Source organism: Anarrhichthys ocellatus, unplaced genomic scaffold (assembly GCF_004355925.1).
Source record: "Anarrhichthys ocellatus isolate YVR2014 unplaced genomic scaffold, GSC_Weel_1.0 scaffold28, whole genome shotgun sequence".
NCBI classification, from domain to species: domain Eukaryota; kingdom Metazoa; phylum Chordata; class Actinopteri; order Perciformes; family Anarhichadidae; genus Anarrhichthys; species Anarrhichthys ocellatus.
In genome coordinates this window covers 88,972-101,472 of record NW_022280058.1, presented here as the reverse complement: position 1 = coordinate 101,472, position 12,501 = coordinate 88,972, and the positions used below count along the sequence as shown (strand labels likewise).

The 12,501-nt window shown below is 41.2% G+C and overlaps 1 long non-coding RNA gene across 1 annotated transcript; it reads left to right on the top strand.

Moving 5' to 3' along the window:
- Positions 1-899: 899 nt before the first annotated feature.
- On the top strand, positions 900-2,514 carry LOC116392143 (uncharacterized). The gene is made up of 2 exons (XR_004213312.1): positions 900-1,884; positions 2,060-2,514. It is a non-coding gene; the product is annotated as an uncharacterized LOC116392143 (long non-coding RNA).
- The last annotated feature ends 9,987 nt before the right edge of the window (positions 2,515-12,501 follow it).

Below are 12,501 nucleotides of genomic sequence, written 5' to 3'. Positions count from 1 at the left end.
ACATGGGGTGGGTGAAATAATAGAAACACCTGTCAGTATACAGTTCAACAAATCAGTCAAATTGATTGTGGAATAATTAGTCTATAAAACATCAGTGTTCATCTTAATTTCCCAGACCCCCACGTATAGGACCCCAGTTTAGGCTACAACCTACCAATTATTCTCACTACCAGTTAATCAGATTCTTCTTCTATGCAACAGAATAGTGAAACATGTCCATCACAAGGTTTCCAGTTTTACTGGAGGTGACATTTTCAGTCCAAAGACTCCATTTGCAAGAATATTAAAAAGGTAATTTAAAATTATAAAAAGTAAATTCTCAAATTGGAGAAGCTGGGAGCAGAGAAGATTTGTTTTATATGTAAGAAAAATGACTAAGGCGCTAAGTTAAATGAAAACAGTTGCTGATTTGTTGTTTTACTTAATTAATTAATCGCTTCAGCTCTTAAATCAGTAAGCGTGTAATCAGAATAAAATAGTTGTCACTTCGTTCAAGATCGTAAAATGACAAAGTGAATCACAAAACATCATCTGTGTGATAACAAGAAAACTAAATAAATACAATAAATCTCATCTCCTTTTTTCCATAGTATTTGTTTGGTTCATTGGTATTTTTGGCTGAAATGACACCGATAGAATCCGATCTATGAATGGAGAGCTGACGTTCGTCCTTCCTGTTTCCCAGCTCCCTGCCTGTCAGTCATGGGTCTGCGGGAGTTCTGGCACGGCTACAAAGTCTTGATTGTGATGGGAACGAGTCTGGGGCTGATCCACTGGGGCTGGTATAATCTGAAGGCAAACCCACAGTTACGCAAAGTCAGAGAGGAGTACATTCCCGAGCCCGGCATCGTCGCTTACGTCTCTCCGCCTGTCGCTCCTCCGGCTGCTGCCAGGAGCAAGTAACTCAAACCGAGGTATTAAACTGTGTTTCGCCCTGCAGCACCTGCAGCTGGTTTCCTGTGCTCAGCTAATCAACCACCACCACGGCTGAGGTGTGTTCAGCTGCAGTTCCTCTTCTGTCCACTAGATGACGCTCCAAGAAAACCCTTCATTTTGAGGCAAATGGGAAAACCCCTTAATTCTCTCCATCAATACAAATTGAATGCAGGTTTTACACAACAAGTGTAATACTGTGTTCAAACAGTGTTCACTTTGAATGTGTCTGCTGGTGATGGTTGACGTTTGTGGATTTCAGAAAAGTGTTTTGAGACTGAATACCTTCCACACACACTATGTAAATAACCCAAACGTCTCTGCTCCCACGGTCAGTGAAGGTGTTCACTTCCACCACGTTGAAGGCCGTGACGCCGTGACGCATAAATCAGCTGGCAAAAAACAGCTCGGGTCCTTGCTGCCCACTGTTGACCGCAAACCGTGAAACAACCATCTATAAAGCCGCTCAGGTGGACTGACGTGTAAATCAGACGTGTGACTCGAACATTAGCAGCGATTTAGGGTTTTCTGAGCAACATCAAGTGTATGTAGAGACCGTCGACTCATCATGCAAACATCTAACCACGGATCTTTTTATTTTCAATGCGTTTCTCCATCAGGCTCATAAATGCATACAAACGTGGGTCAGAGGCTTCAAAACAAATGCACAGAGCAATTATAACTATTGAAACAGAAAATGAAGAGAAAGTTATCATAGTGTAATCTCTAATAATAATAATAAAAGAAAAGAAAAGGGAATTAATGATCATCATGGTTCTGTCTCCTGTATAACTTGCTCTAATGCGAGACAAACTACATTAAACTGCAGAAGATAAAAGGAGGTCTGCACTCTGTTAGGCTCCAGATAAACAGTTTATTTCTCTCTAAGGCACCGTATCGATCTGTAAGGGACCGAGGGAAAGAGACAAGCAGGCAGCTTCTCTGCGTGGGGTAACCTCACACATCCTTTTATTCTTATATTTCATACATAAACAGACGTTTCAGAGAATGTATTGTTGTGAAAATCTGCCTCAGAGTCTTGGGAAAGTCTGAGTAAAAACGTGTATGAGCCCTGGTACTTTAACCTGCATATAAATCAGGTTTCTGTGTCTTCTTCCCCCTGCAGAGGTGTCGGTATGAAGCCTCACAGCTGGCTCAGGAGGAACTGGCTGTGGGCCGCCGGCGGTGCGTTCGCCACCGTCCACCTGGCCACCTGGCTGATGCAGAGAGCCATGAGGAGCGCCGTGCGCTCTGAGGCTGCACTCAAACAGAAACCTGCTGAGGAAACACTGGACTGACGCTCGGTCACCTTCTCATACAATTCAAGGACAGGAAGCAGCTTGTGTTGAACACAGCGGAGGACTGAGACCAACACTACCACTGATTAACTCTGATGAACGATCCACTGTGTCCCCTTCAGTCCGACTTAGAATATTCAATTGTGAATCATAAAACTGCAGCGAAGAAGCTGCTTTGTTCCACAGATTTAGTGTTTTTTCTCTGTTTAATTTAATGGTTGGTTGATGAGTGAGGTGTGATCCACTGTGAATCAATCAATAAACCAATAAAATGATCAAAAGTATCAATCAAATGCAGAAACCAGTAAATACATATAGACTGTCTCTCTGTTTGGAACATTTTAAAAAGGGTCAAACTTTATCTCTTGTGTTCGCCAGCTGACAGGAAATAAAGTTTCCCTTTCCAATAAATGATGTACATTTAAATATTATATCAACACAAACATGATGAAGCTGTAAAATGTATTGCCAAAATATTCACTCACTTGTGTTTATAAAAGACACAATGTTAAAGATGAGTCTGGGTCAATTCTATATTATTATGTCGAGACTCAAACCAACAATGCATGTATCTGCCAACAAGTAATTCAATTTATTTTGTATTGGCTTTACAATCTGTACACATGCGACCTCCTCTGACCCGGGACCCTCACACTGGTACAGGAAGAACTCCCCAAAAAACCCTTTAAAAGTGAGGAAAAAGATGTATTTACCTCCATACATTTCATTTACAGTCAGCTGGGCAGCTCTACCTTCTGTAAATGTAGCTTCCCTGTATGAAGGTGGAAATGCTGTTTTAACTCCTTCACACTGAGCGAGTAAAATTCATTTCTACAAATCTCCCGTTCATAAACATGTTAGTTCGTCCCTCAATACTGTCTGACTTCCTGTCTGTGGCTCTCAGCTCTGAGCCCATTGGACGGCAATCTTTAAAAACACAAATATATAGTTTCATTTAAAACTGTGGTCTCTATCTACTTGTTGGGGACTACTTTCAGAGGCGGATTAATCCACAATTGGTGCTCTAGTGAGTATTTGAGGCAGCAGGACGATGTGTGTGTGAGACAGATTTAAAATACTGAAGTCAGCTTATAAAGTGTACACGTGTGCTTTTTAAAAAGTTGAAACAGCTTTCAGTAATATGTATTTTATGAAAGGTATTCTGGGAAAAGTCATTTTGATCAAATTACAGATTGATTGCAGACTTTCAGTTACTCTGAATCTCTTTGTTCTTTCAACGCTTAACCGCAGTGAAGATGTGAAGGAGGAAAACAATGTCCTGAGACATCAAAGTGTGGGGAAAAAAAAACAACCTTTAGTCACCTTTTGAACTTTAGCGCAGACTCTCCCATGTTAAAGAAGGTCCACTTAATATACAGTTTCTCTTCCTTCACTGTGAGTTAAGAGGGAAACGAAGCCATACGGGTTTGTTTTAAGAAATCATCAGATCGTGGACTTGGCTGAGACGAATGGCTGAAACAACTGGGCTGTGACTCGTGTGTGTGGGGGATGAGAGAGGAATGAAAAACATGTTTCCTTCTCTAAAATACTCAGAAATCCACTCGTGAAATTCAGCGTGTAACTTTGTTTTCTACAGATCTGTTGAGGAGGGAGGCTGGTTCTCTGTTGAAGATCCAGCTGAGGTCTGTGGACGGATTTTAAACCTGCAATCTGATGAAGTCTCTGAACAAGACTCTCAGTTCAGGATCTGGATCCTCTGAAGTCAAACTTTATTTTTTAGCTCCATTGCTGAGTTCTTTAAAGAGCTTTACTTTAGAGTGTTCATCTTGTTTGCACACACACTGTTGCAACAAGAGTCAAACCCTCTGTGAGACCGTAGTGGTGAAGAAATGATGGCGCTAGACGGAAGTCATCTGGGTTCATCCATGCACGGCCGACCCAAGTCGGACCAATCCATTGAGTAGATATTTGAAAACTTTAACTGGGGCGCTGGATAGAAAAGTCCAGAGGATCACCAAAGTCATTACAAATCATCCTCTGGAGACCATGAATACCAGCACCACCATCCATAGACGCGTTCAGTCAGCAAGGCCGAACTGTTCTTTTTACTAGAAAAGCAGTTTGAAGCTGATAAAACTTTTCTGCATTTGCTTTATTTTCCAAATCAATTCCTTAACAAGCTTCCATAATTACACTGCAGCTTGTGTTTTGCTGAATCAGAATTCAATTACTCGTTCTCCAGAGAGACAATTACAGATATTGATCATCCTCCACACCTGCAGACGTACACTAAGTCTCAGTGTTTGCCACACGTGTGACATGCTTTCCTAACTTCTTCCTGTTATTTTGGCTCAATGTATGAATGTAATGTGATCCCACACAGGAGATCTGCATGATGTTCAGACACTATATGAGAGCAGCAGATTCGGCTCTATGACCATGTTTTATTGAGCATTTTGTGATATTTTATAGGATTTCTTAAGACTGCAAGTTGTCCTGAGACAGACCGCAAATTAAAAGATAGTAACTGTAAGAGCTTTATTGGCCGAGTATGTGATCACTCACACAGAAATAGGCATAACAGCTAAGAACAAGGACAACAGAGCTGAACAAATAAGTAAAGACAGGGGTGTATAAGAATGCATATACAAAAAATAAATATATATAAAAGCACCAACAACATAAATAAAACATCTATTTACAAGTTAAGTGCTTCTGAAAGTTGTTAATATAAATATTGCAAATAAATAAATACTGAAAGGGGGAATAGTATGTGCATATTATATATATACTACAGGGAAGTGAGGAAGTTATAGTTGTTATTTATATATATCGTTATTTGGGTGAAGTAACCCTTTGACCTGCAGATCTCCAGAAGCACCACATCAGAGACGTGCAGCTCTCCTCCTGCTGCGTCTCCGGTACGCGTTTGATGGAGATCACGAACATGTGCAGGTTCCCACAAACACCCGTCACTCCACAGCGCTGACGTCTCCGTCTGCTCCAGGCCTGCAGGAGGTCAGAGGTCAAGGACATTAAGATACTGCGGATCCCTTCAACTCGGGACTCAGAACATATGGATGCATGTTGTGTTTGACTGGTTTAGACCGACTTAAACTGGAAGGGTTCAGCCAGCTCGCTGCGTCCTGTTGACCTTTTCTCTCTTTCTCCATTTCTCCAAAGCGAAGAGGAAGATGGAGATGAAGGAAGCTGCAGATCTTCCTCTGCTAAAAAGCTTCTGAACGCATATTTCTCCCGATTGTGGTTCCCTTTGTCATCTTTGGCTTTGTTTGAATTCTTCCCGCTTTTATTAGTTTTGTCCGGGCTGTTTTGTCTTCTATGACTTTTGTCGGCTTCGGTTTCTCTGCCTTTTGAGATTTTATTTTGCTTTTACTCCCCAACAGAATAACTGAGCCTCAGTTTAATCCGTATTTTGTTTTTTTAGGTTTAAACTGGAGGATGAAGTGGAGTGAACAGCCCCTGGTCTCTTCCCAGGATGAGCTAACCAGCCGCTGGCTGTAGCTTCATGTTTACCGGCAGACATGAAGGTATCAGTCTTCTCATCTAACGCCCTGCAAGAATGCAAATGTGCATATTTACCAAAATGTCATACTAGTCGTCTACGTTTTATAAAGATGCAACAATCAACTGGACATGATCTTGAAAATCATTGAATAGTTTTCAGCCATTATCAAAACATTCCCTGGTTCCAGCTTTGAGCATTTGCTGCTTTTATGTTGGTAAATTAAACATATTTGTATTTTGGATGTTTGGTCTCACAAAACATGACAAGTGAAGACGTCATTTTGGGCTCTGAGAGGCATCAGATTAATCGATAATGAAAATAACTGTTGACTGACTGAAATGTTCTGTTTCTCTCTGAATTCATGAACCAAAAGTTCCTTTTGGACCAAACTCCTACTTCACGTCAGCAGCAGTAATTATTCTCACACCTCCGAGAGAGTAAACACGGAGTAAAGATCGCAGCATGTTTGCCTTTTTAATTTGATATTGATCTGTTGGTTTGGTCTCTCAGAGGGAGGAGGAGGGTGCGTTTGTTTTCGTCAGGAGGACACACACACACACACACACACACACACACACACACACACACAGCTGAATAATGAGCAGTTATTATGTGCCATGTAAGAGCAGCTTTAAATCATTTTAGGTCCATGCTTCTTCTTTCCTTTCCACATTCCTGCAGCTTTTCCCTTCCCTGTGGTTACATGAGGCGGTCTTTAATATGTGTTTTTGTTATTTGGTTTTCTGATGGAGGTTTTCTTCTGATTATTAGTTGAATAAAAAGCTCAATTGAAGTGCAGTTTGACCTGCATAAATATGTTTAATTCTGTAATTTAAAATCAGTTCAACTGTCTATTTTATAGATACTTAAAGCAACAGTCCGACATTCTTCTCCAGAGAAGATTTAAATCAGTTTCTTCTCTGTGTGTCCAGTACAGATGGTCAAGGATGTGTTTAGCCTAGCTTAGCACAAAGACTGGACGCAGTGGGAAACTGTTAGCCTAGCACAATCAGAAAACACCACCTTCTATGGATGAGCCATATGGTCAAATTCTTCTTCCCCATTATAGGTAATCTCATATCTCAATAACAATATATATATCCATAAGTAGTCTATATGAAATAACACGATGGTAAAGCCTATGTTTGTATACTTCTGTATGAATTAAAAACATTACAAAGAACGCAACTGCAAATTAAACATAACAGTTTTAGGTGAAATTATAGAGAAAAGAATGAATATATTTCCAGACAAACACTGACTATGTTTACCTGCATGCAAACAAAAACAGAATGATCAGATTAAGACAATAGTTTGATTTAACTACACCGGGAACAATCAATCAATTCAGATTTTATGAGAAATTTGAGTTAGTATGTGCGTTTTATTATCAATTTAGAAAATACAATTGCGTATCCCAATATCTCGATATATGGCTTCCTCACGATATTATTCCATTGATACCTACATGTTACATGTTGTATACTGAACAGGTGTAGAAGTAGAAATGTAAAAAGGAGACAGTGTGGTTGAGGCTGGAGCAGTGACTCTGATCTAATCCTACGTTCACGTCATGATTGACTGGACTTGTCGATAATGGACATATTGTACCGACTGAGCTGCTCACTTTTCACTAATAATGCGTTTCCCAAACCACCAGACCACCCTGCTTACTGCCGGACCGAGCTTTGAGCTTGTAATGTTAATTTTCATTTTTGTGACTTTGGACCTTTACTATTTAACTATTTTTTGAACCACAACTCATTCATAAAACTACATTCGTTCCGCCAAGACAATGCAGTTGGTGTCAAACTCATTTACATTTCTGCTGAGAGGATGTTGGTGTGTTGTGCATATCGTGGCTTGGCGGCCCGCAGTCCGCTCTCCCACGGGGCCTTCTTCCAGGTTTCAGGATCCCAGCGGCTTGTGAGCAACACCGCAGACGTTCAACCCAAAACTGAAGCAGAGAAACGGCATCCTAAGCAGTACTTTTCCTGTCAACACGACCTACTGGTCCGTTTGGGAACAGTGAACCAGGCTGAACTCGGAGCGGTGCATTTGCAACTTTGTTTGGAAACGACAGACCACCCAAACCGGCCCGAATCGAGTCATAAGAACAAGCGCTAGTCAGTTTATAAATGCCACCAAATCCTCTGGCAGCAGACTCAACAATAATGTCAGCTGCTGAAGGTCTACATTGTGTTGTTCTTCATCATGTGGCTTTGGAGATGCACACACTTCAAAATGCAGCCATTATCTCATGAGTCAGACTGGAAACAAACTCTTGACACAAACACTCAGGTCGACACACAGCAGCATGTGGTAGTCATTACACTCCCCAAACTTCATTACACACACACTTATAAACACACACTCTGGGACGAGAATTCGTGGTATGTACGGCGGTCTCTGCTGTGGGTTTAGATTTAGAGTTTGATGGTCTGGCTTCAGGTCAGCTGGCCTCAACACTTTAGAGTTTAGATTATTAAGAGTTTTAATAAATCTCGATGGAGAAACTCTGTAGATATCATTAGAAATAGTAGAAACAGTGCTGGGCATAACGGAGAGATAAAACAGCAAATTATTATGTTAAGAATAGAAGTCTAAAGCGCCACTAGCGACCGCTAAACGCTGTTTATTACATATTGAAATGTCGGACTGTTCTCGAATCTTTATCAGTCGAGGAGCTAGAAATGTCCAAAGTTTTGGACCCTGCAGCTGATAAACTTGAACCTGAAATGCGTATTTTAATTTACAAAAGAAACCCGATCTGAAAGGTTCAGTCAGACCTCCGGATCTGAAAAGTGAAGCTAATGCAGAAGTGCCTTAAACTTGAATTCTCTCTTGATTTATTACCTCAGTAAACATTTTAACATGAGTTTATGGTCTCAATCTCTAGTTTCAAGTCTTCTTCAACACAGCATGATGTTCATTTAGTAAATGATGGTCCATTTAGAGTCAAACAGACCATAAAGCAGGGGATGCTTTAGGGCGGGGCTACCTTGTGATTGACAGGTTGCTACCAGTCTGGTACTTGTCCATCATTTTAATGTTTTGGTCGCCTACTAATTTTCCGGTCATATTAAGCTCCACCCTCTCACTTCTGGTTGCAAAAAAAACATGATGGCGATGGCCAAAAACCAAGATGGCTGCAGCCAAAATGCCAAAATTGAGGTGCGTGTGTGTGTGTGTGTGTGTGTGTGTGTGTGTGTGTGTGTGTGGGTAAGCCTCGAGGAAATTTGAATAGGGTCGGAAAAAGGTGCAAATGAACGGTGACTTCAAACGATATCCCAGCATCCCTCTGTCTCTGCTGACGGGCAGACTTCATGGGGAACACTGAGTCACAATTTATGAAGCCAGATGGTTGGTGTGTGTGTGTGTGTGTGTGTGTGTGTGTGTGTTTCCTTGCAAACTAACTACACACCCTGGGAGGCTCTTAAGCAGAGCACAACAAAGTAAAAATCTATAAACCACTATGTGTAGAATTGAATCAGAGGCAGAACTTTTGTTCAAACAGACTGTTTGACGAGTCGACCGGACTTTCCTTTATAAGATATTTTAAAACTTTATACAAGTGTTTACAAGCCAACACAAGAACAGGCGAACTAAACGGTTTTAAATGTCCAGAATAGTTATAATCAACACATGTCTGAAGACGCAGCTAGCAGCTTTACTGAAGCACAGTTTCTGATTTTTGTCCACTTTCATTAGTACTTTACTGTGACTACATTTTTGAACGTTTCCTTTTGCATGCCGCTGACTTTTGGAGCTACAATTTCAGTTTGAGGCCTTTAAAGGCTAAAGTATGGAAGCTCTACATGACATTTGTGTGGTGTTGAGTAGTGATTGGTTTATTTATCTTTTAAATTCAAACTCTAAACACAGGAATGAAAGAAAATCTGAGATTCTGTTATGTGAGTAATTAAAGTACACATGAGTAGTGGAGACAGAAATGGTGAATTAATGCTATTCCGACGTGTAAGTGCACATACTTCATGCCACACCTGACAATTTCCAGGAATGCTGTGTGGTTTGAATTTTCTCGAGAATCGTTATAATCATCAATACTTGAAGATACTTTACTCTAAGACTTTAAACTCTTTACCCTTTTTATTTGTCGAAATGAAGAGGTCAGAGTTCTCACATGTTGAATGTCGTCTGAACTTTGTCTCAATAGAACATTAAGTCTTAAACTGGCAAAATTCTAAGAAAACAAGATTCTGAATCTGTCCAGATATTCTCTACAAGAAAAAGTAACCAGAAGAAATAAGGGTTCATCCACTGTGGGAGGTTTTTCTCAGAGAACGAGCGTCTTTGTGCAGACTTCTCTTTTTTTTTGTCTGTTTGCAGATTTGATTGTGAGAAATTGAGTCAAGATGTTGGCCCTTTTTAAAAAAAAAAAAATGTTTTTAAACACAGTGGACAGAAACGGCGCAAAGAGAACAAGAGAGGGACAATAAAACATGTCAGGGATCATGACGGGATCCTGAATCACTGTTTCATTCACTCCTCTGTGTTCAGCCTGAGGGAGTTGACGTCAGTCCCTTTCCCCTCGCTGTCTCCAGACTCCTACAGTTCCCACAACTGTTTCATGCACAGCTGAGTCATACCGCCACACACACACACACACACACGCGCGCACACACACACACACACACACACACACTTAAACCACACCCCTTACAGGGAAATTTGTAAAAACACTGAGTTCTTAAATTACAACATCCATAACAACCAGACTGGAGTTGAACTTTGAATCGATCCTCTCGGGGTTGAAACCTTACAGCTCCACATCTGTTAACATTATTAGTGCAGTTGGTCACAGCGGGCATTGAACCCCCAACCTCTTGGCAGTGTTAGTGCCTTGCTCCACAGAGACTTGTTGCATCAACGATCTGCTCTCCGTTGAGTGTAATGTCTCCATTGAAATAAAGCGTCTGGCAGCTCCGTCCCTCTCCGTGTCATGTCCGACATAAAGGCTGCCTCGGGTTTCTCTGGTGGATTAGTGGAACGATGTGGAGGCGGGCAGGCGTTGGTGAGCCTAACGATCACGTTAGCTCTGCTTTGCCAACAGCTTTGAAGCAGCGAGAGAGCAGAGGTTCAGATTTCAGGACTCGGACCATTAAAAACACCCCCCAAAACAAAAACGAAGGGACTCTGGACTGAGTTAGGTGGCTGTGGAGCTGTCTTGAACAAAAGCATAAACACGAGGAGGAGCTCTGTGTGTGTTTATGCTGTGTGGGAAAGACAGTAGGGTCTAACCATGATGGGTTTAGAGTGCCAAGAGCTACTGATATCTGGTGTTTGGTGCCAGATTCTGTGTTAAACCAGTGTTGTTCAGCTCAAATGATGTTGAACCGTTGCAGAGCAAAGTGTCTCGACTCTTCCATGAAATCTGCTGTAGATGTTCGTGCGTGTTTGCAGAAGATGACTGCTGATGATTTTGGTGACCTCTGACCTTTCCTGTACTGCTGGCAAGCCTTTTAGATCAACAAAACTTTGTTTTTGTTAATAAAAGGACATTATCAGCTCATTCGCTGCTGTATTTTAATTGAACTAATTAAATGCTTACTGTGATGGATTATCTATCTGGTATGTTGCCAGTTAAATGACGTGAAACCAGCAGCTGCCTTGACTAAAATTAATTGTCTAAAACCTGCAAAAAATAGTGTAAATTTGTAGTTTAAATGTGTCAGCAGAGTAAAAACTAAAACGTTTTTTTTTCCTCTGATTTAGATTTTTTTTTTCTCAGAAGTGTAGAAAGAGAGAGACAGTCGGGAGTCTGAGTGGAAGTTGTGGTCTGGACCATAATGGCGGGTCGAGAGGGGGGGGGGATTGGCATCATGTAGTAACTCAGAGTATGAAAACACACGAAGGCCACAAAGCGCTCCGAATGAGCGGCCGCATGAAACCCGGCTCTGATCCACTGACGGTGACTGTCTTTGCTTATCGGCGTCTGATTTGGATTCCCATCAGCCTCTTGTGTTGACAATCCCAAAGCTTGCAGAACTTCAGAAGAATGCACATGAACACAGTTTAAACGCAGTCTTCCGCTCTGAATCCACCACACTGGAACAGTTTGGAGGAGCAGGGTTGTGGTTCCCCTCGCTCCGTTTGTTCCGATGAAAGTTCGGGCATCGCGGTAGAAATTCCTGCAGGAAAAGCAATTATTGAAAATGTCCCACGTTGTTTATTTGTAAGGGACAGTCTGTTGTGCTGCGGGCGGATCTTTATAAACGCTCTCACATGTCTGCAGAGGGGACAGTGCGTGATGGACATGAAGACCAGAAGATGGATAAACGGAGACAAAGTGACTTCTGTTCTCCGCCGCCGATAAACACCTCGATGAGGCGAGATGTCCGTCTGGGTCAAAAGAGCAACGAACTGAAGCCTTTAACCACATCAACCAAACACATGCATGACATTATGGATGAGACTCTTTCTTTTCAATAGGGAATCCAAATGTCTGGAAGGAGGTGCTGCTACAGTGAAATACTGTGTTTGTGTGTGTGGTCGATCAGGCAGATTTCAATAAGAGGAGTATCAAGTTTGGGTAAAAAGCATTTGATCAAATCCGACACGTTCAAATATCAGCTTTAGTTGTTATTTTTCCACAACTTTATCCAAATACGAATTTCACTAATTATGATATAGTTGGTCATATAAATGTCGTTAAAAAGTCATATAGTATGTAATGAAAATGTTATAAAAACGTCATAGTATAGTACGACAAATTTCATAAAATAGTCAGTACATATGTTATAAAACATTGTAAAAAAGACA